The 19,646-nt window shown below is 40.8% G+C and overlaps 1 protein-coding gene across 1 annotated transcript in view; it reads right to left on the reverse strand.

Moving 5' to 3' along the window:
- raraa (retinoic acid receptor, alpha a) overlaps positions 1 to 18,226 on the reverse strand; it is a 164,653-nt gene extending 146,427 nt beyond the window's left edge. The window contains exon 1 of the mRNA XM_086064202.1: positions 17,918 to 18,226. The gene's annotated coding sequence lies outside the window, so the exon portion shown is untranslated. The remainder of the gene's footprint in view (positions 1 to 17,917) is intronic.
- Between the last annotated feature and the right edge of the window lie 1,420 nt (positions 18,227 to 19,646).

The raw sequence follows: 19,646 nt of genomic DNA on the forward strand, positions 1-19,646 counted from the left end.
TTGTGGTTATGTTAATCATTCATTACTGCTAAGTGATCCTTATTACAAAACCATCTTTGCTGTCATTATTCATCCGGCACAAAACGCTAGCCCGTTTCATGTAGCCACAAAGTGTTGACAATAGATTTAGAAAAGGACAGTGGCCCCTCCAAACGGTCTTTCATATGCAAATGAGGAGAAATGCTTTGGTTTTTGCGGGCCTGGTTGGAAATGATTTAGGGCATCAACGAAGCTCTCAGGGCCTTTATGTTGGGTCTCGTGGTCGAGGCTCATATATCACCCCCGATCCTTCATCAATTAGCATCTCCGAGCCACCTGTCGGACACATCCTAGCACAAAACATTCCTGTCCATGGGCAGTTGCTATACGACGATCATCACTAGCAACGCGAGACGGATTACGTAACCATTTCAAAAATATCGCCCCCCCTCCGAACGAAATCGTTATTGATCTTCGCTTGAACGTCAAGTTGCTTTTTAACATATGTTGACCCTGCGCAAACAGAAAAGAGCGAGCAGAGGAGAATTGATGCTGACCTTAAAGGGGAATCAATGAGTTGACAATGAGCTATTTAAATGCACTCAATGTGCATCCCTCCATTGTTTTAGAAGCAAATGTGTGTGGCTTATTGATGTTAGCATTGTCCGGGTGTGTTGCTACCACCATTTGTTCTACTGCTGACTCTTTTCTTTCTTCAACTTGTATTTTCTAATTTCTAATGTGTTTATATGTTTATATGTTCAATAAACCAACCGAGCAAACAAATAAAAGGTTTATGATAGTTACATTAGCCCATTTATGGCATGTTGCATTGTGTGTTAGCACTAAGCTAGCGTCCTTCGCGTCGGTTAAAGACACAACATGCACTCGGGTTTATCTTTTGAAGAATTTTGCACTACATGCTGCTTAACAAGTACTTGTAACTACAGCTATCAAAATTAATCGACAACTATAATCGATTATCAAATTAATCAATACGTTTTAATAATCAAGTAATTTAGTAGAGCCATTGTTTAACCTAAAATTGTCCAAATCCTCTCGATAGTAATTATTCATCGATTTCTGTAGTCCTTCACGCAGACTGATTATCTTTTATGTTTAATCAAAATAAAACAAACATCCACTGTTACTTTGGAAAACAATGACTGAACCAGTATCTGAATAAAAATCAACATCAATCCCTCTCGTGTGATGTTGCTACGTAACTAAATAATACCAAATAAACATCAATAATTGGTTATTAAACAAACAGTAATCAGTAAAAACATGTTTCAATTCACTTAATCAGTGGGATAACGATAGATTAATTAATTCGAAAAACAAAACAAAACAAAATCACAGTCCTACTTGTAACTCTGATTTTTTTGTTTGTTTACAACTCAAGTAAAAAAAAAAAAAAAAAAGGCACGCAATGAATCTTATCTTGAAAAACTCAAAAGTCAGACCACAAGGAAATCGAGGTACCACTGTGTTAATGTTGTGGAAAATTACACAATATCAAGTATGTGAAAGGTAAGCGAAAAAAGTGGGGAGAAAAAAAAGTGGTGTGTTGATGTTCCACCAGGCTTTATGATCTCAGCGCCTGGAGCCTCCCGAGACACTGTGTGATGGGAGCAAAGGCAAATAAAGCATTTCTCAAAGACTTGAGGAATTTTAACTGCTGCCTGCCCAAACCCCACAGATACCCATTTTTGGAGATTTGTATGCAAATTTTAACTTTCATGCAAAGCCCCTCCCTGGCACTAGACAATCTCTTTCACAGCCTCGCTCTTATGACAATACCTCAAATCCAACCACCGCCTCATGATACCCGCTTACTAAAGCCCTGAACGCTTTTTTTTTTTGTTATTTGGAAATAATAGTAAAAATGTAGTTGAGGAGATAAGTGGCACAAAAATAAAGGCCTAATCCATCAAACCACAATGCAAGGACATGGACAAAGTACATTTGTCAAGGCTCCATTTAGCAGGAGCCTTTCATTATTTAAGTAGCACTCTTCATGCAGCTTAGCAGTAAAATTGCTCAATCAGTCTCGAATGAGACATTCAAGTTGAGAAAAGGGGAAGGGAAAAGGAAGCGGTGGCTTGGACTGCATCCAGGAAACATGACATTGTGATGGTGAAAACAACATTCGTACCTGGGATGCATTCGTCAGCTCGATAGAGTTGCCCTTGAAAACGACTTTCGCTGTCTACTCGTTAAAGTTGTGTCCGAGGGAATTGGCATGGGCAGCGGAGCGGAATTCTGGCTGTTTGCTTTCGAAATTATACGGACAATAATTGGGGATGAAGTATAATAAATACAAGATGACAATAGTTAACAGATTAATATCATGTGGTAAAAGCGCACATTGGAAATAATCCTCTTCTTTTTTTTTTTCTTTCAAATTAGCTTCATTCAACTTGTGAGTCATGGTTATCTTAGCATTAGGAGCACATGAGCGCTAAACACAAAGCCAGCGATTGTACACTCAAATGTAGTTTTTTGGGGAGGAGTACACTCGGTGAGATGAATTACAAGTGGACAAACGGACATTTGTGCTGCTGCTACTCACACACACGGATGACAGACAGGCTATTTTGTGATATGAAAAAAGGGATGGACGTAAGAACCTAAATTCAAACAATAGTGAGAAATTGTTGATTGTGTCTTGAACTCTACATTCACGTTTTCTGGGCTGACTGCAGACTGTTTTGCAACAAGAACCAGTGAAAAACCCATCTATGTTTTTTGGGGGATTATGTGTGGTATATATAGTAGGGAAGACCACATTTATATTCTCAAAAAAAGAAGAAACCCGGCCCAGCCTCGAGATGCTTAACTCATTTGCTCCCAAAAACGTATAAATGTGTTCTATTTTAAACGTTTTAAGTGTCCCAAAGACGTATTTATACGTTTGTTGTTGTTGTTTTTTGAGAAAAGTAATCTGAGTATTTGAATATCCAATGTTTGCCCATTTTGGCATTTTACAGGGCTCATACTTCTAAAGAAGAAGTTTCATTCAATTTACTTGTGTGCTTCTATGACAGAAGTGGGATTTCCATTCACCTATTTTTATTCAAATTTTCAAGTAATGCGAAATAAAACTGAATGGAAATGCTAGAAATTCGAAAAAAGGCGCAAAGTTCGCAAAAAGGTTTTTACGCTTGGAGGGGGTGGATTTTGAAGCGTATCGAAAAAAGTAAAATTAAAGAAGTGAATATTAATGCTATTTTAGAAGGAAAATAGCAAAGAAACGCTACGGTTGATCAAGAATTACAAAAGTAAACTCATACGACGTCATCGCACGGCACAGTCGCTTCCTTTTTTTAATTAAAATTTTTTTTTTTATTCATTTATTTATTTATATTTTTTAGAGAGAGCTCAGTATTGTTCATTTGGTAATTTTACGGATTCGACATGACATCATCATTGCTCTCTCTCTTTTTTCTTTTTTTGTATGTGCGTGAGTGTGTACTCATTAAAAATCCCATACCGTTCACCTAAACCGAATACTTCAGAATCCAGCTAGAGTCGTGAGGTTGTCAGGAGACCCGAGAAAGGATCAAAGAAAAGAAAGGAAAGTGAAATCCAGCACCGACCAGACATCACCTGCTATCCACCGGGTTACCAAGATATATATATTATATATTTATATATTATAAGTTTTTTTTATTTATGTTAGAGCATACAGAAAGCTTTGATGCAGCCTCTCAACTGCGAAGAACGGTTGAAGAAATGTTAGTTACTACACAAACAGCCAGCAGGTGGCAGCAGAGCAAAAGAGATCAACCAGGGCCATGTTGAAAAAAAACCTTAAATTACTTATAATTTTAAATAGATTCATGAGTAATGATGAAACTTAGCTATATGCTAATGCTAATTGCTGCAAAACGGAAACAGATAGAAATGTACTTTTTTTTCCTGATGAAAGAACAGTCTTTAGTTTTTCTTTTGGTATGTTTCATGTTTTTATAGCAATAGAGCACAATATTCTGTTAAATAACAGAAATGTTGCTCCCGCTTTAAACTTTTTTTTTGTGTGCGAATCAGTATCAAACCCGCACCCTCCAGTCTGGCAGCACAGAGCGATACCAGTGAGCTGGAGTTATACAGAACAGTAGTAACGTACACACACAAAACCTGCCTTTTTACCCTACACCCTTTGCAGTCGACTTGGGAGCAGTCCGCAGTCGACCAGCACTCTGCCTCCCATTTATTGTGCAATGTAAACCAGGGGGAAAAAAAATATTTAGAAATATGTAAATATATGGAAAAACGTTTTTTTTTTGTATTTTTCTAAATCGGTTCAAGTCTGCTGGTTCATCCCTCCCTCTCGTCTGCCACATCGCTACTGCGGATCCCACTGTGGACCATCTGTGTGATCCTCTCGTTCCCACATCCACTGTCGATCTCTTTCTTCCCAAAACCCGCTTCGTGGCTTTAATGTCACTTCAAGCACATAAGACTGTTGCTTCACTCTACGATCTTAAAACTAGAAGAAAAAAAATAAATAATCGAAACCGCCTTCACACCTACGTGTCACCTGCTGAGTCAATTCTGTGCGCAGAGTGCTGAGAAATATCTGAAGGTCTGTCGCTACATTGCACCACGTCTGCACGCTGTGCCTCAAAGGCTGAAGTCTCGAAGGTTTGTTGCTTACCAGGGATGAAACCATTTGGAACATTTCAGTGAGCAAAAATAGTGCCCTTACTTGCTGTGATTCTAATCTAATTCACAATGACTGAATTCCAGAGGCTGCGTTTTAAATAAACAATCTCACACTTGACTGCAGACGAGGAAAGCGCATAGTTGTGTTGTCTGGACAAAATATTGCCTGAGCAAGATAAAGGCTATCCACGGGGTGCTGTTAGAGGACAGCAGGAAGGAGGGAGGGTGATGGGTGACCAGGAAAAGGCTTGACCTTTGGGGCCAATAGGTGATTAGTAACATTTATCATACCTACAAAAGCTGCTAAATGTGCGGCCCGACAGATTCTCTCGGAAGGATTCCGCCGCATTTCTGCGTCAAAGTAAAAAAGGAGCCTACCACTGGCAACCAGATGCCCCGTGTTTATGACACGGACAAATATTGGAATCCCTAAGTGGAAAAACATGTCTTGCTGGCGCACAGCGGCGGCGGCAAAACGTTACATCATTTACGCGATTTAATGAGCGCGGCCTGGGTTGGATCACGGGTTTAAATAGTCAGCGGTGCCAACGTAAAGCCGTGTATTTCATGCGTCACGAGCGAGGCTTAAAACTCGCTTTCATTCAAAAGGAAAACAATGGTCGGAGGATGAAGAGACTTTGGTTGTGGTTAAAGGAGAGGCTTAACGCCTAATGAAAGCCAGGCAAGGTTTATGAAACACGGGCGAGCCGCAGAGCCACCGCTCAGTCACACTCATTTTCGCATGGAGGAAATGACAAAGGGGCAATTGAGAGCAGGAATCAATTTCGGCCCAACGTTATCAGTCGCTGCTAAATTCGCGAGGCAAGTGGACAGAGTTTTTGGGCTTGGCGCCAAACAAGAATGAGAAAAAACGCTTGCTGGCATGGCGCACCGACGCTTATGCAACAAGCATCCTTCTAAATGATTTCATAATTAAAACAAACACAGCCTTGCAGCGGGCAATTCAATACAAAAACTTGTGCTTTGCTATTGCACATGATTAGGCAAATTAAACAAATTGGAGCTGACATTTCAATGTCATTTCCCACACTCAGATATACGTAGAATTTTACGACACAACAACTTTACAATATGTTCTATGCCACTCTACCAGGCAAGTCTAAACACCACATTCTGATTAATATTGTGTTTATCAGTGCGCTACTCGGGGCACTTTTATCACTCGGCTCCACGCTGCAAAAAATTATTATTTTTTTATTATTGGAATTACTTGATCGTGACTTTTTCCTTCTACTCTCTAATGTGGCTACAACTTAACAGTGTATCAGACCGCGTGGAACCACACTGCTCCTAAGTGGCCAAATCAGGTATAACATGAACAGCGCTCCCAATAAAGGCACACACAAACAAAGGGAAGAAGCAAGACAGTATTAAATCATTTTAATAAAATCGATTTGGGGACATTAAAAATCGATTCTGGCTCGTACTAAATGAGAATCACGATTCTTATGAGAATCGATTTTTGGGCACACCCCTACTGTAAAGATTTTTTTTTGGGCTTGACTTCCCCTTTAAAGTAGCACTAAAAAACTTTTCAACCTTAAAATATTTTCATAACTCTTGTGATGAAACATCGACTTAAAACTCTGCCATGGCCTGAGGGGGTCAGTATCTATGAGGAGGATGGTAGGAACACTGCCACACAAAAAACTACAAATGCGCTGACTGCTGTATGGCATACGTCACTTCCCCCTTTCCCCAATTCGTTACAAAGACTGAAGTCAATTTGAATGTCGATCCATGATTACTGCTTTCCTGGCAGAAGCTGCAATACAACTGAAAAGTTTTGTCTGAGGAGACAAAAAAGGAAAAAAAAAAGAAAAAGGGAAGTTATCTGGATAAAAGGACAGTCAAGGATCAATATTGTCCTGGATTTCACTTGCTGGCGTGAGCTAAAAAACTACGCAATGCGCTTGTCCTCATGGGAAATGTGGTCTTCATTCAGGCATAACAATACAGCTTTTGTCCATATGGTACTGCCATAATCAACATAAACTGAAAGTTCCTTAGTGTTGCTTTAAGAGCACATTTAGGGCTGAAACAATCAATCAAATAATTGGAATAACCTAATAAAAAAAAAAATCCTGCACAAACCACACCAGCGAGATTACAAACACAAAGTATCCATGCTAGCTAGCTTAATATAGCCAACCGCCGCTAGTTAATACATACTGTAGCTATTAATGTGCACTATTAATCACTTTATTGAACAAATATTAACAAAATTAAAAAATAAACAGTTTCAGACACGAGCTGCTACGCTCAAATCTTGCCGCCCAAGCACTCAAAACAGACAGGCTAATGGTTAGCCAGTTAATAGCCAGTTGCTAACCTGAGCGAACAGCCAACTCCACACACTCATGTCACAAATTCTCCCATTTCATAAAACATTTATCATAATCATTCATTCAGATTAGAGGCTACGGAGAAAAATGTATTGGGTGTATTCAGAACCTAAAAAAAAAAAAGGTAGGTAAGAAAAAATGGCAATTCAAATCAGCCTGGAGCAAAGAGCCCCCGCCTGGAACAGTCAACACATTTCATACATGTAAAGTCTGGAAAAACAACACACTTGGGGCAACCCGCCTTCATTTAGACCAAAATGCACCTCGACGTGAGGAAATAAAACCATTTTTAACCCCCCTCTTGCTACCAAGCGGCCTCCTGTAATGTGCCCGGTCAATGGACTGTGGGTCTATTCAACTGCAGACAGGCCTCAGCACGGCTATAAATAATGTAGGGCAGCTCGCATGAAACGCTAATCACCATTGTGCTGTCACCCAGCAGACAGGACCGCTTGTTTAATTTACTGCAACACATCTGTCTCAGTTCTGCCCAATTTAACTCCACAATTTCAATGAGCAACTTCTCCGGTTATTGATCAATATCCTTTTCTGCCAATGCCGGGAATCTACACAAGTGCAATCTTCAAACATCTTAGTCCGTGCCAGCGTGCATACGTACAAATGGCTTTGTACCAAACTGGTGTCACGCAGCGAAAACGAGATGTGAAAACAACAAAAGGCGAAGCCATCAACACTCAATAACCGCACCTCATTATCGGTCATATTCCGCTCACTTCATTACATTACGATTCCATTAGCATGGCGGCATTTGCATACTGCAGCCACCTCTTTACGGCCGCTGCCGATCGCAAATGGCAGCCATATGCCCGCACGATACGCGCGGTTACAAAAATGATTACCGTGATGCAAAAAAGTGCCGGAAATTGGGAAATGATGTTGGAATACAAAACAAATGAAGGAATGCACTGACACTGATTGTAAATGACAATTTACAAGCTGTTTACAACTCCCAGAAATGTATGTCCGGAGTATATCAAGCTAAGTACCTCAAGCATTCATGGAATATACTGATGTACAGGTACAAGTAGCACACCAGTAATCGTGCCACTGAATTGTACGAGGGGGGTAATTCAGGCTCGCCCATCTACTTCCCCAGCTGCAAGCAGCGAAATCCAGCCATCCAAAAGGCACTTCAGTGCAACATGACAATGATAAGGCCTGATGGCTCATCACCGAGTCTGGCTGCAGCATGACGACAGCCCACACAGACAAAATAAGTGGCTCGCTAGCTTTATAGTCTTGACGATCACCGGCCAAGGCAGCAGTGCAGTACGGGAGGGGGGGAATCAATACCGCCAGTCGTGCCACAGAGGACATGCTAGCTGCCGGAGCTAGCACGAAATCATCTTCGTCCGGGACCATTATCTTCCCGCCGCCGCCGCCGCCGCTGTGCTTGCTCGGCGCTGATAAATGTGGCGCGCAACTTGAGCTAATGTGCAAGCAGCTGCAACCGCACCAGCTGGGTAACACGCAGTCAACTGCCACACACTCCCACACGGGAGGCACAATAGAGAGGATTTGTTCCACCGAAATCAGTGTTGGGATGCTTTGTGTTGTGTTGTGTTGATTTGAAAGCGAGCGCGGAAAGGAGCCTCGTGTGTAATGTTATTGCAAGATCTTAAACAGGCTTTACAGAGATGAAGGATATTATAATGGAGACAATACTGACGACATCCAGTGTAAGAATATTTCCTTTTTATTATGTGGCCCAAATTTCTAATTCCATTATTTAAAAAAAAGTCTGGCAAATAAGATAAGGGTATTGTATTTTTTCTGATATGTAAGTTGTTATTGCCAAACCAAATGTTTCCATATAAAACTACTAACGGGCCCTGAGCTGTACTAGTATTATTTTTGAAGCGCTCTAAAGCAGACTGGCTGGTTTGGAATCATTTTTAAATCTTATCAATTATTCCATCGAATAATCAAGTAATCGACCGCCCCATTTTTTTTTTTTTGTTAATCCACTTAGGTTGGACATAAATCGAAAAATTTGCCTATGCTAAATGGTGGTTAGCAATTAAGATTAGCATTAGCGCGCTAGAGATTACCACTCAAGGTAAACAAACAACTAACTACCACTTAGTTCACACATACATCCTACATTATACATGATGTAATTGTGTCTTAAAAGTCACTTATAGACGATGCTTCAATATTATTCCATGAGTAAACAAGGGCAGAGCTAGCTGTTAGCTACATGATGTCAATAACTTCCAGTTCCGGTCTTCTTCTGGGCACGTTTAGTACATGACTGCCCTCTACTGGTTCAGTGATGAACACCTAAAACCGAGTGGCAGGTTTATATTTTGGAATAATTACAGCCAAAATGGTTTTTCGGAAGTTCAGAACTTCCTCTCCTGTGTATAAGTCAGTCAACGTATTTCAGCAGACAAATAACATCCGCCATTCGGCCACTAGATGGCGCACAACAGATCACAGCCACCACTGCGAAACTGCATGCATCTGCAAAAAATATACATATATATATATATTTTTTTTTTAAATCTGTGCATTAAACGGAGCTTCGAGGCAGTAATTTTAGTCAACGTATTTTTTAAAGTCGACTTATCCGACTTCCCCAGCCCTAGTTTACTCATCAATATAGTGCAGCAGGTCTAAAAAGTAAAACAACAAGCTGTGCCTCAGTACAAATTGAAGATTAAGGAGGACAAAGTGAAAATGAAGATACGCAAGACAGGCAAGGCGTAAAAAAAAAGCTGTTGCAAATCCAATTTCCAGTGACAGTGCGTTCAGGATCACCATTTGAACATTGAGGAATTCATCATCCGTCAAAGTTAAAGGCAATGTCCTGGGGGGGAAATGAAAGGGAATAGAATGGAGACAATTTATTAAGATGATGGAGGGTGGCTTGATAAAACCGCCGCTGTCGCTCACTAATCGTCTTCCCGGAGAAATAAATACACACGCCATTATTTTTGCATTTATGAGGTTGCTGAGCAAAGTTAATATGAGTGTCTTCAGGCATCTCCAAAGACAGAAACGACTGCGACCCGGCCCGGCCTGGATTCTGCAATGCCCGGTGGGCTTGGTGACAGAACCAGCCAGACTGTCTCCGCCTCAGAAGCAATTGATACCATTGTTTGATGAGTTGCATGTGGAAGGAGATTAGAAAGCAACAATCGAGTTCTTTCACTGGAATTTGCACTCATCAAGTTGGGGAAGAAATTTGTACATGAAAGAAACATTATGACGGCGATATAAAAATATGACATAAGCCTTCACGTGCCAAACGGCTGGCTTTGCAAAGAAACGACAGAAAACGAGCACGGCCACATAACGGATTCAAGTCGTATCTCAAATGCGTGCGTCCGACTTGCGTTTCGTCAGAGGGATCCGTTCCACTGGCAGAAAAGCGATACGACAACTCGAAGCAAATAAATGTGTCAATGATTTCAAGGTCGTCCAAAGTAATTTATGCCGTGAAACGCAGTCCCAATCAATAAAAGGATAATGTGTTATATGGGTCTTTATCTCAACCTCATTAGGGGAAAAAAAAAGAAAGAAAGAAAAAAGGAGACGAATCGTGGCCTGATTCTTCAGGCAAATTAACATAGTTGAAGAACCGAAAATATCACCACCGACGATCCATTCTGGGACACTTTATCACGAGACATGCAAAAGGAGAGACTAGAGATGGAAATGCAACGTTATTAAAGACAGTAGTAGTGTATTGATGAGCTTTGACTTCCAGTAAATGGACATGTTTTATCTTTTAATGCCGGGGTTATGGAAATGATCTGGCACCTTCTGTCACGCTTCTAATTTGTGCCACATGCCTCAAGCTGTAAATATGCGTTACGGGTTTGATAAAGTAATTCGGAAATGGGAGAGGAGATGAGTGTTATTCCCATTGATACAATGGAACGGAAATGTGTTTTAATTGACAGTATGCAAATGCCGGCAGGCTAATTTGCCCTTTGCACATAATCTCCAAAATATGTCTCTGTCTTTTTGTGGTTTTGAAAAAAAGTGTGTTATTCTTCATGTGACTTGCACAAACTAACCATCACAAATGTAGGTTGTCAAACTCTTCTTTTCTTTAGTATTATTAGCTTCAAATGAAAATGTTGTGTAGCTTTTCCCTGGATCAAAATCGAAATGTCGTCATCAGATCCGCTGAATCTTTGAGTTTTTTTTTTTTCTTCCTTCTTTTAATTTGATGTTTACGAGCACCGCAGTGTCAAGGGGTCCTGGGACGGAGCACACGTAATCATGAGTGAAATCAACATCGCTGGGAAATCTGTGCTAGCTAAAAACGCTGTTGATTCTGGATGAATGCGTTAACATTGGAACACAGAAATGACACATGGTATTGTTGTGTTGCTTTTGGGGGGCAAAAATATATATTTTTTTAAACTCCTACTTGGCTGTTAACGAGAGACGATGTATATACACAAGGGCCAGACCGATTGCCGGCGCAGATATTCGGCATTTTGATGAATATCAGTATCAGCCATTAATAATAATAAAATCAATTTTAAACTGTGTTAATCTCATGGAACTATTTATTTAAATTTTCGGTTAACTTTATAAGATGTTGGCAACACTGGAAACTCTCTGCACCTGTTGTTGTTGATTTTTTTTTAATTAAATCAAGGATACATGACCGGTCAACATAACAGTTGTGCTGAAATTTTGGAAAAATTTATTTACAGTAAAAACTATAGCGAGCTATTTATTTGTTTACGTTTTCATTTAACTTTATGACACGCTGATGACCCTGGGAGCTTACAATTTTTTTAATTAAAATATTGTCTAAGATTTAAAAAAGAAATAAATTAATTAATTAAATAAGAATAACAATAATAACATCTTGAAAATCTGAAAAGTTGACGGCAATATTTTTTTCACTTTTACGGAAAATCAATCATCGGTATCGTATCGACCCTGGGAAAGGAAAAAAAACATATTGGTCTATTTCTAGAATATATCAGCAAATAATTAAACCAGGATGTATGTTTAAAAAAAATGTACGTATCAATTTAGGGGCGTCAAAGAACATTCCTTTTACATACCCTAAAATGGATATTTGTCGCTAGTGTATCAATACTGTATTGCAAGATATGGCAATACAATATTATTAGTCACACCTGTATCTCATTAACATATGTATGATGACAAAAAAGAAAAAAAAAATAGTGTTCTTACAGCTTATGTCCTAAAAAATAACCAAACACCGAGTGACACCGAGAGGATCCCGTCCTAAAAAACCAACCAAATGAATACGAACGCAACGTTCTTTTTTCAGCCTGTGCTTGGATAACCCCCGCTGGCCTCAGACCACTTTGCAAGCGGCCCTCTGCGGGCTTGAGGTGAATATCAAGCGTAAAGTTGAAGTGAGGTGCCCTGCCGCTTTAAGGCCGGGGATGCAACCGTGTTATTCTACCAGCCTGACCTAATTGCGCTCTCGCTCTGCTGACACGAACACCGAGAGCAGTGCACTCTGACACGTAAAGATTATTTAATACCATCAAAGCCATAGAAAAGAGGAATGGAAAGAGAGTTAAAAGGGTGGAGAGTTAACCCCTCACGTGTTTGGCCGGTGAGGCATGTGGATCGTGGCGGCGGCGGCGAAATATAATAATAATAAATAAAAAAAAGAGAGAGAATCAGTATGCACAACTGGCCTGCCTAAGTGCCGCCGGCCAACATGAGTGGAGCTCTCACATCTCAACATCACAGACTCTGCTCCCCTTCCAAAAAAAAATTTAAAATCCCACTCGGCTGCAGCTACATTCTCTTGGTATCAGCTCCCGCCCTTCTTCCCTCTCACTTTTCCCACACTCACCCCAGTCCCGGAGGCACTGACGACGTCATTGGACACCACAGCCAAACCACTGTAATATAGCAATTTATTTCTACTTACGCCGACAAAGTCGGCCCTGTTTCATTTCGAGCAAGGCTGCCTGATTAGCGCGAGGCCGCACTACGACGGCATTACAGGCTGGGACGTAAACGTTATCTTTCGGTATTACAGTGTTACTTCGTTAGAACGGTGGGATGTTTTATGCTTTGTTTAAATTGCATGGTATGTACACGGAAAACTACTACCTAAATATGTACAAGTGTTGTTCTTTAACCACACTGTCCACTTTTCTGCACTTTTTTTCTTAGGGGGGGAGAATCCGTTTCTTGTTGATCCCCTTGTATAATATATATATATATATATATATATATATATATATATATATATATATATATATATATATATATATATATATATATATATATATATATATATATATATATTATTTTATTCACAGGGTTTTACAGTAATTGTAATGTAGAATTAGACTATACAAAGTTAAAGAAAATACACGTATAATTTGAAAAAATAAACTTACTTTTTTTTTTCAAAAGACGTCTTTGCAGTTTCATTTCATTGGCTGTATTTTATTCCAAAACCAGACAATTCCAAGAAAATATTTTGCTTTGGCAAAAAACAACAAAAAAAAAAACACTTAAAGCAACACTAAGGAACTTTCAGTTGACGTTGATTGTGGCGACGCCATATGGACAAAAGCGGTATTGTTATGTCTAAAGGAAGACCATATTTCCTATAAGGACAAGCGCATTGCATGGTTTTTTTCCGGGCCAGTGTTCATCCTTTACTGTCCTTTCATCCAGTGTAGTTTTTGACGTATACCATAAAGCAGTCAGCACATTTGTAGTTTTTTGTGTGGCAGTGTTCCTACCATCCTCCTCAAAGTTGCTTAGTGCCAGTAAAAAATGATATAGACCCCCCTCAGTCCATGGCAAAGGTACCATTCAACTAGTTTGAAGTCAATGTTTCATCAGAAGAGTTATGAAAATATTTCATTAAGGTTGAAAAGTTCCTTAGTGCTACTTTAGGTGAGTTATCTTCCTCGCTGCTTCTATCCGGCCTAACCGATTGCGACCAACATCAGCGAAGTCTTCCTGATAGAATCTGCAGCTCCGATTACTAACACCAGTTTTGCCAATGAGTTTCACGCAATTAACCATTGGAAAACTTTTCGGTCCAATACATATTTTCGGTTCAAACCTGTTTTTATAAATATAGCAAAAATATTAGCAGCGCGTTAATGAGAAATGATAGGTGCAGGAATGAAACGTAGTGTATATGTGAGGAGTTTTACTTCTTGTTTACTTCTATGGATTCTTCTCCAAGAGTCTCATTCATGTGTTCCGAGCATGACTACTTCTAAAGTTACCGTAACTGTTACCTTACTCCCTTCTTCACAGATTGCCGTTGCGTACGGACAATGCCGTTTTTTTTTCTGATTTATTTAACTCACATGGGCACATTAGAAACACGTGCACATCAAAAGAATCCTCCCAAACTCACATTGGCTTGCATTTTTAAAGATAGCGAGCCTCTGCAAGCGAGGCTTGCAGAGAACACAAAGAGCTACCGAAATAGCACATTTTGACAGTGCGGGGGCTGGACCGGGTGGAAGGTGTTTACCATTAAACAAGCTCTGGGTGACATCTCTGTAGGGAACGCGTCTCACCTGTCAATGCTTGGTTGTGTTTGTGCTGCATCGCCACAGCTTTGGGCTTGTCAAAAAGCAGGCGAGCGGGTTGCCGTGGCGAGCAGACGTGTCGACCACTGCAGGCCAAATTAAACCAAACCACCTGCCACTGAGAAAGAGGAAAGAAAAAAAACAAGACAGAGGGGGGCTTTTCCACACAAGGCTCCGTCCAAACTTTGTCGCCAGTTTTATGAAAAACGGTTTCAGCGAATGCTTCCTGTTTTACGCTAACAAGTTCAAGGCAGCGCAACAATGTCACAAAATGTCATCGCCTCTCATCGGTGAGATTTGCGCCAAGTGAGATGAGGACGCAAGATAAACAAATGAGGGGGGGGGGGGGAAGAAGCGACAGCAGGGACTTACTGACACGCTGCTGTGTGATTATAAGAGAGAAACAATATCCAGTGGTGGAGACAAGAGAGAGAGAGAGAGAGAGAGACATGGCAGGGCAGTAGGAAGACATGAGTGGGCACTTTGAGCGTGACACAGACGCCACCCCGATGACACATTTAGCCCAATGTGATAACAAAGGCGGGTGAGGCCTAAAGCTGGCACCGAGACACCAACTACTCTCCGTTGATGCATGTCAGAGAAGCCCAGGAGTATTAAGTCCATTTTTTTTTCCAGAATAAGAAATGCCAAATTTCACTGCACAGTTTGAGACCAGCAGCCGTAGTCTCTCTTTAGAGACCTATTGCATATTTAATAGGAAATATCATTAAATATTTGTGGAAAAACACTTCTGCTTGATGATCGAATAAAGGCCAAAATCAAGTGTTCCCAAAATTGTGCAATTGGTTCATACAAACTTTTATCCAATCAGATTAATTTGTAGGAATGTAATTGTTTTGTTTTGTTTTCAGACTGACGTACCATTGTGGAAAGTCTGGAATTTGTTAGCTTTTTTTAAAAAAAACAAAGATGTCTACTGACTAAGAAAAAAAAAAGGCAATATTTAGCTAATCTAAAAAGTTGTTCAATAAACATGCTTTAAAAAAAACATCAACAAACTGTTTGTATTTTCTTTCTATTTCGACGGCAATATTTTCCCTTCAGAAAAAAATTAAGATCATCTCCAAATGTCAGTTATCGGTCTCCTTGACTACTAATAATCGGTATCAATATCAGTGCTGAGGAAAAACATCAGCCTATCTCTACTTAACGGGGCGACCTGCATTTGTTCTAAAACACGGCAATATCCTGCTTCAGCCAATTCTGTCTCAACAGGGCAGGCAAATAAACGTGTGTACTGTTGCACTTTTGATGCGCCAATTTACTGGGAATGCAGTGTGGAAGCGGCTCAAAATATTTGGGTCGCCGCAGACGCAGTACACGAAGGTCAAAGTGATGTCAAGTTGACAACTACTGTGCTGCGGCACACTGGCGTGGAACAGGGAAACAAAATGATTATTTATTTACTTCCTTATAGTCTGTTGTCACCTATCTATGCCAGCAACTTATAGAGACCGGCAGAAAAATGTATTACTCTTGCATTAAGATGGCAGAAGGTACAATAATGAAAAAAAATAATTTGCCTAATGACATAAAAACACCGTAGAAAATGAATGGATGGAGGTAGGCACTTAAATCCAAAAGGTTCATAATTCCGTCCGTGGCACAACGTGTAACTCCGGATGACACTCACGAGGAAAAGGTGACAGGGTAGGAAAACCCTCAAAGACGCTAAACTTCCCAAAATATGACAAGCTGTCAACCGCATCTTGTCTGAATGTCACCGGCTGTCAGAGGAAAAAGGGGTGGGGTGCATGTTTGCAAAGAGGAAGTGGGCTGAGGTGCCATTTAGTTTTGTAGCATGAACATTACAATTCAATAAATCAAATGTCACACATACAGTGTGTGAGGTGAGGCATGTAAACACAGCACAAGTGGTCGTTACAGGCTTGAATTTAGTTTAATAAGACCCCCCCTCCCCCCTCCCAGTCTATAATCTGCACTTTTTACAAAATAACACTGCCTGCTTGGGATGCTGCGGGGAATGTGCCGCAAAGCTAAAAACTGTGCTGACATTTGCCGGAATGCTGACACATTGGCAGGGTTCAATCACGGGTGTTAACAAATTGCCCGTAATTGGAACTTAGAGCCGAGTCACTGATGGAGGAGCGAGCGGTTTACTTGCCTGACTTTTCGTGCGATTCCATTCTCACTCAGTAATGGTGTTAAGTGCCAGCGTGAATGGTTGTAAGCCTGTACTCGTACTACGACACCGTAAACCACTTTACTTGTCATAAACGGTACTATTTTTTTCCTTTCTGAGCTTGTGGTGTACAGTTTGGCAGTTAAAGTTTACATTTGATTAAAATAAAGAAAATGATGCAATGTATATTTAAGATGAGAGTAGCTTGCAATAGTTAGCTAGCGCAATGCTAACATTCAATGTGCGACACGACAGAGGGGCTAACAAATAACAATGTCGCAATATAAATGTTTAAATAATGAATATATGAACACGAACGGCGCACTCAATGCCATTCAAACAAGCTATATTCTACTTTGTGTCTTTTCATCAAATCTATGTAGAAGTATTTCAAAAACAAAAAACAAGTGCTATTATACGTAAACATTTATTCAGAGATGTGTTTTTGAACAGTATTTGATTGTGTGTAAAATCAGGGTTATACAATGTCAAGAATTTAACAACCCCAAAAAGCACAAGAAGAACATAAAAACTCCGCACACACACACACACAGGATTTGGCAGATTCAAACCCTGAACCTCAACACTGCGAGCCAGACGGGATGACCACTAGTCCCACATGCTGCTGACCGTTTGTTTTTATATACCAGCTGAACACAATTGTATTTAATTTTTCCCCGTGTGTCCATACTTAAGGGACAATATACATAAAATATTCCCAACTCAAGTGTAAAGCAGCCCATAAAGCGCAGCTATTAACTGGTGTCCAATTCAGGTCCCAGAACGTTACTCTTCATATTCGAGCGTCCTGGCCCATACAGACAAGCTCTTATCACGGAAAATGTTATGTGAACGGGCTTCAAAAACGACTTTTATTAACTTGTTTTTCCCAATACTAAGACAAATACAACTGTCAGTGTCAGCGTAGGAATACTGTAAACACGCACACGTCCTCTCGTTGCTTTTCATGCAGCCTCCATAACCAACAAACCTACGACGACAGTCAATTTTACAACAAGTTTCATACTTCAAACCCAAAATTATCCGAGGTTTAATTTTTAAAGAAAACACTCGTCAAATCACCGAATGAGAGCCCGCAAGTACAAGTCCGCCAGGTGATGTAGATCCCCAGCAATGGCCGCGTGTTGTCAAGTGTTGACAAGCTGTCAAGATTACAAAACTAGTACCTGAGACCTGTTGGCTCCTCCTCGTCCTCCTCCTCCTCCTGGGTCCCTTCCGGGGCTGCTCGGTGGAAGTTCAAGTCACGCAGCTTTTGCCCCCACCCCGGCTTGTCTCCTTCAAACTTTCCCGGCAGGGGCTCTTTATCCTCCCGAGCGGCTCGGTTCGAATCCTCGGCCGTAATAACAACAGCCAGTCAAGCGAGCCCCCCCGGGTGGGTAACCGCGCGTTTTAGGGACGAGTGGCGGCGAGCCGCGTTTCGAGCAGGCGAGTTTGGCGCGGCTCTCTCGTCTGGCAACCATCGGAGACTCGCTCCAGCTCCGAAAGCCAACCCCGGCGTTTGAGCCCGCCCCTTTCCTCTCATGAGGGCCAGTGGTGGAGAACGGAGAGTGGACCTAGTTCTCTTCTTTTGCTCCACTCCAGATGTGCACCACGCTCTGCGCGGATAATAATAATAATAATATTGTAGGGGGGGTCACAATTTAAAAGACAGTGTTGTAATAGTCTGTGATTTATGCTTTAATCAAAATTCCCTAAGAATAAAAAAATAAAAAATCGAGTAAAAAAATATATGTCATATGCACTCCCACTAGTCTAAACACAGTATTGTGATCAATATTGCATTTGTGGAATATGAATGAAGCAGCAAAATCCACCTGTGTTTGTCCACCTCAAAGAGGCAACTGGGGCTGATGATGGATTCGAGGAAGCTGGGAAGTCCGACCACATACCAGGAAGTGTGCACGGGAACGCCCCCTTTCGACTGGGAGTTGCAAAGTCAAAAAGAAAAGGACCCCCCCGACGTCACCAACTGGCTTCGACCCGATGTCGCCCGACACAGACCGTGAATGGTCAAATATAATTTACACGATTATAAATATTTATCTCTTTATTTATGATAAGATTAATTTAGATATTCCAAGTAAGTAACTTCTTGTAAACGTGATTTGGACTGACTGCGTTAGTCAGAACGACAAACAATTTATCGGAATCAGCCCACCTTCTTCGAATGGAGCATTATCTTGAACGAAACCAGGTGAGCCGTGATTGGTCGTTACCTCCACCCCCATTATTTATTATTATTATCATCACTATAATGTTACGAAGCTGGCAACGTTGTTAGCTTTGGGGAAACTATGCTGACACTGCAGCTCTGCTTACCTTCTACCTTTGCTCTGGAAGTTCGACCAGCCTGGTTGAAATGTGATGTGGGCGTGGTTATGTTAATTAGCCCTACTGTTCTCTAACAGCAGCGGGGGGGGGGGGGGGGGGGAGCACCTAACGGCTTGCTCACAGAAATAGCCAGATGACAAAGATTGACTTGGTTGTTGTTTAATTTCATGCTTGATGGGAGGTCAGGCACTCCAGAGACCAAACTATTTGTACACAAACATTCAAAAGTCAATTTTCCATCATATGGTCCCTTTAACATTCCCACAATCGTATTAGGCTTTGAGTCAATAGCCAGAGAGTGATTGCGTAACTGTATGCAGCTAGAAAATGTAAACACTGCAGTGCTGGTTAAATGCACTGTGGGCCATGTTGGCAAGCTGAAAGAAAAATGATTATATCACGCATAATCATAAAATGGAGAAAATAAGTCAGCGTGTGTTCTGACTGCCTACGACAGGGTTGGGAAATCTTTATTCGCCGTACAGGCAATGTTTGAAATGGTAGAAAATTGACTTTTTTTTTTATGTTTGTATACAAACAGATTGGGTCTCTGGAGAAGATGCC

Source organism: Leptonotus elevatus, chromosome 20, assembly GCF_054856555.1.
Source record: "Leptonotus elevatus isolate MCC_2025b chromosome 20, RoL_Lele_1.0, whole genome shotgun sequence".
NCBI lineage: Eukaryota > Metazoa > Chordata > Actinopteri > Syngnathiformes > Syngnathidae > Leptonotus > Leptonotus elevatus.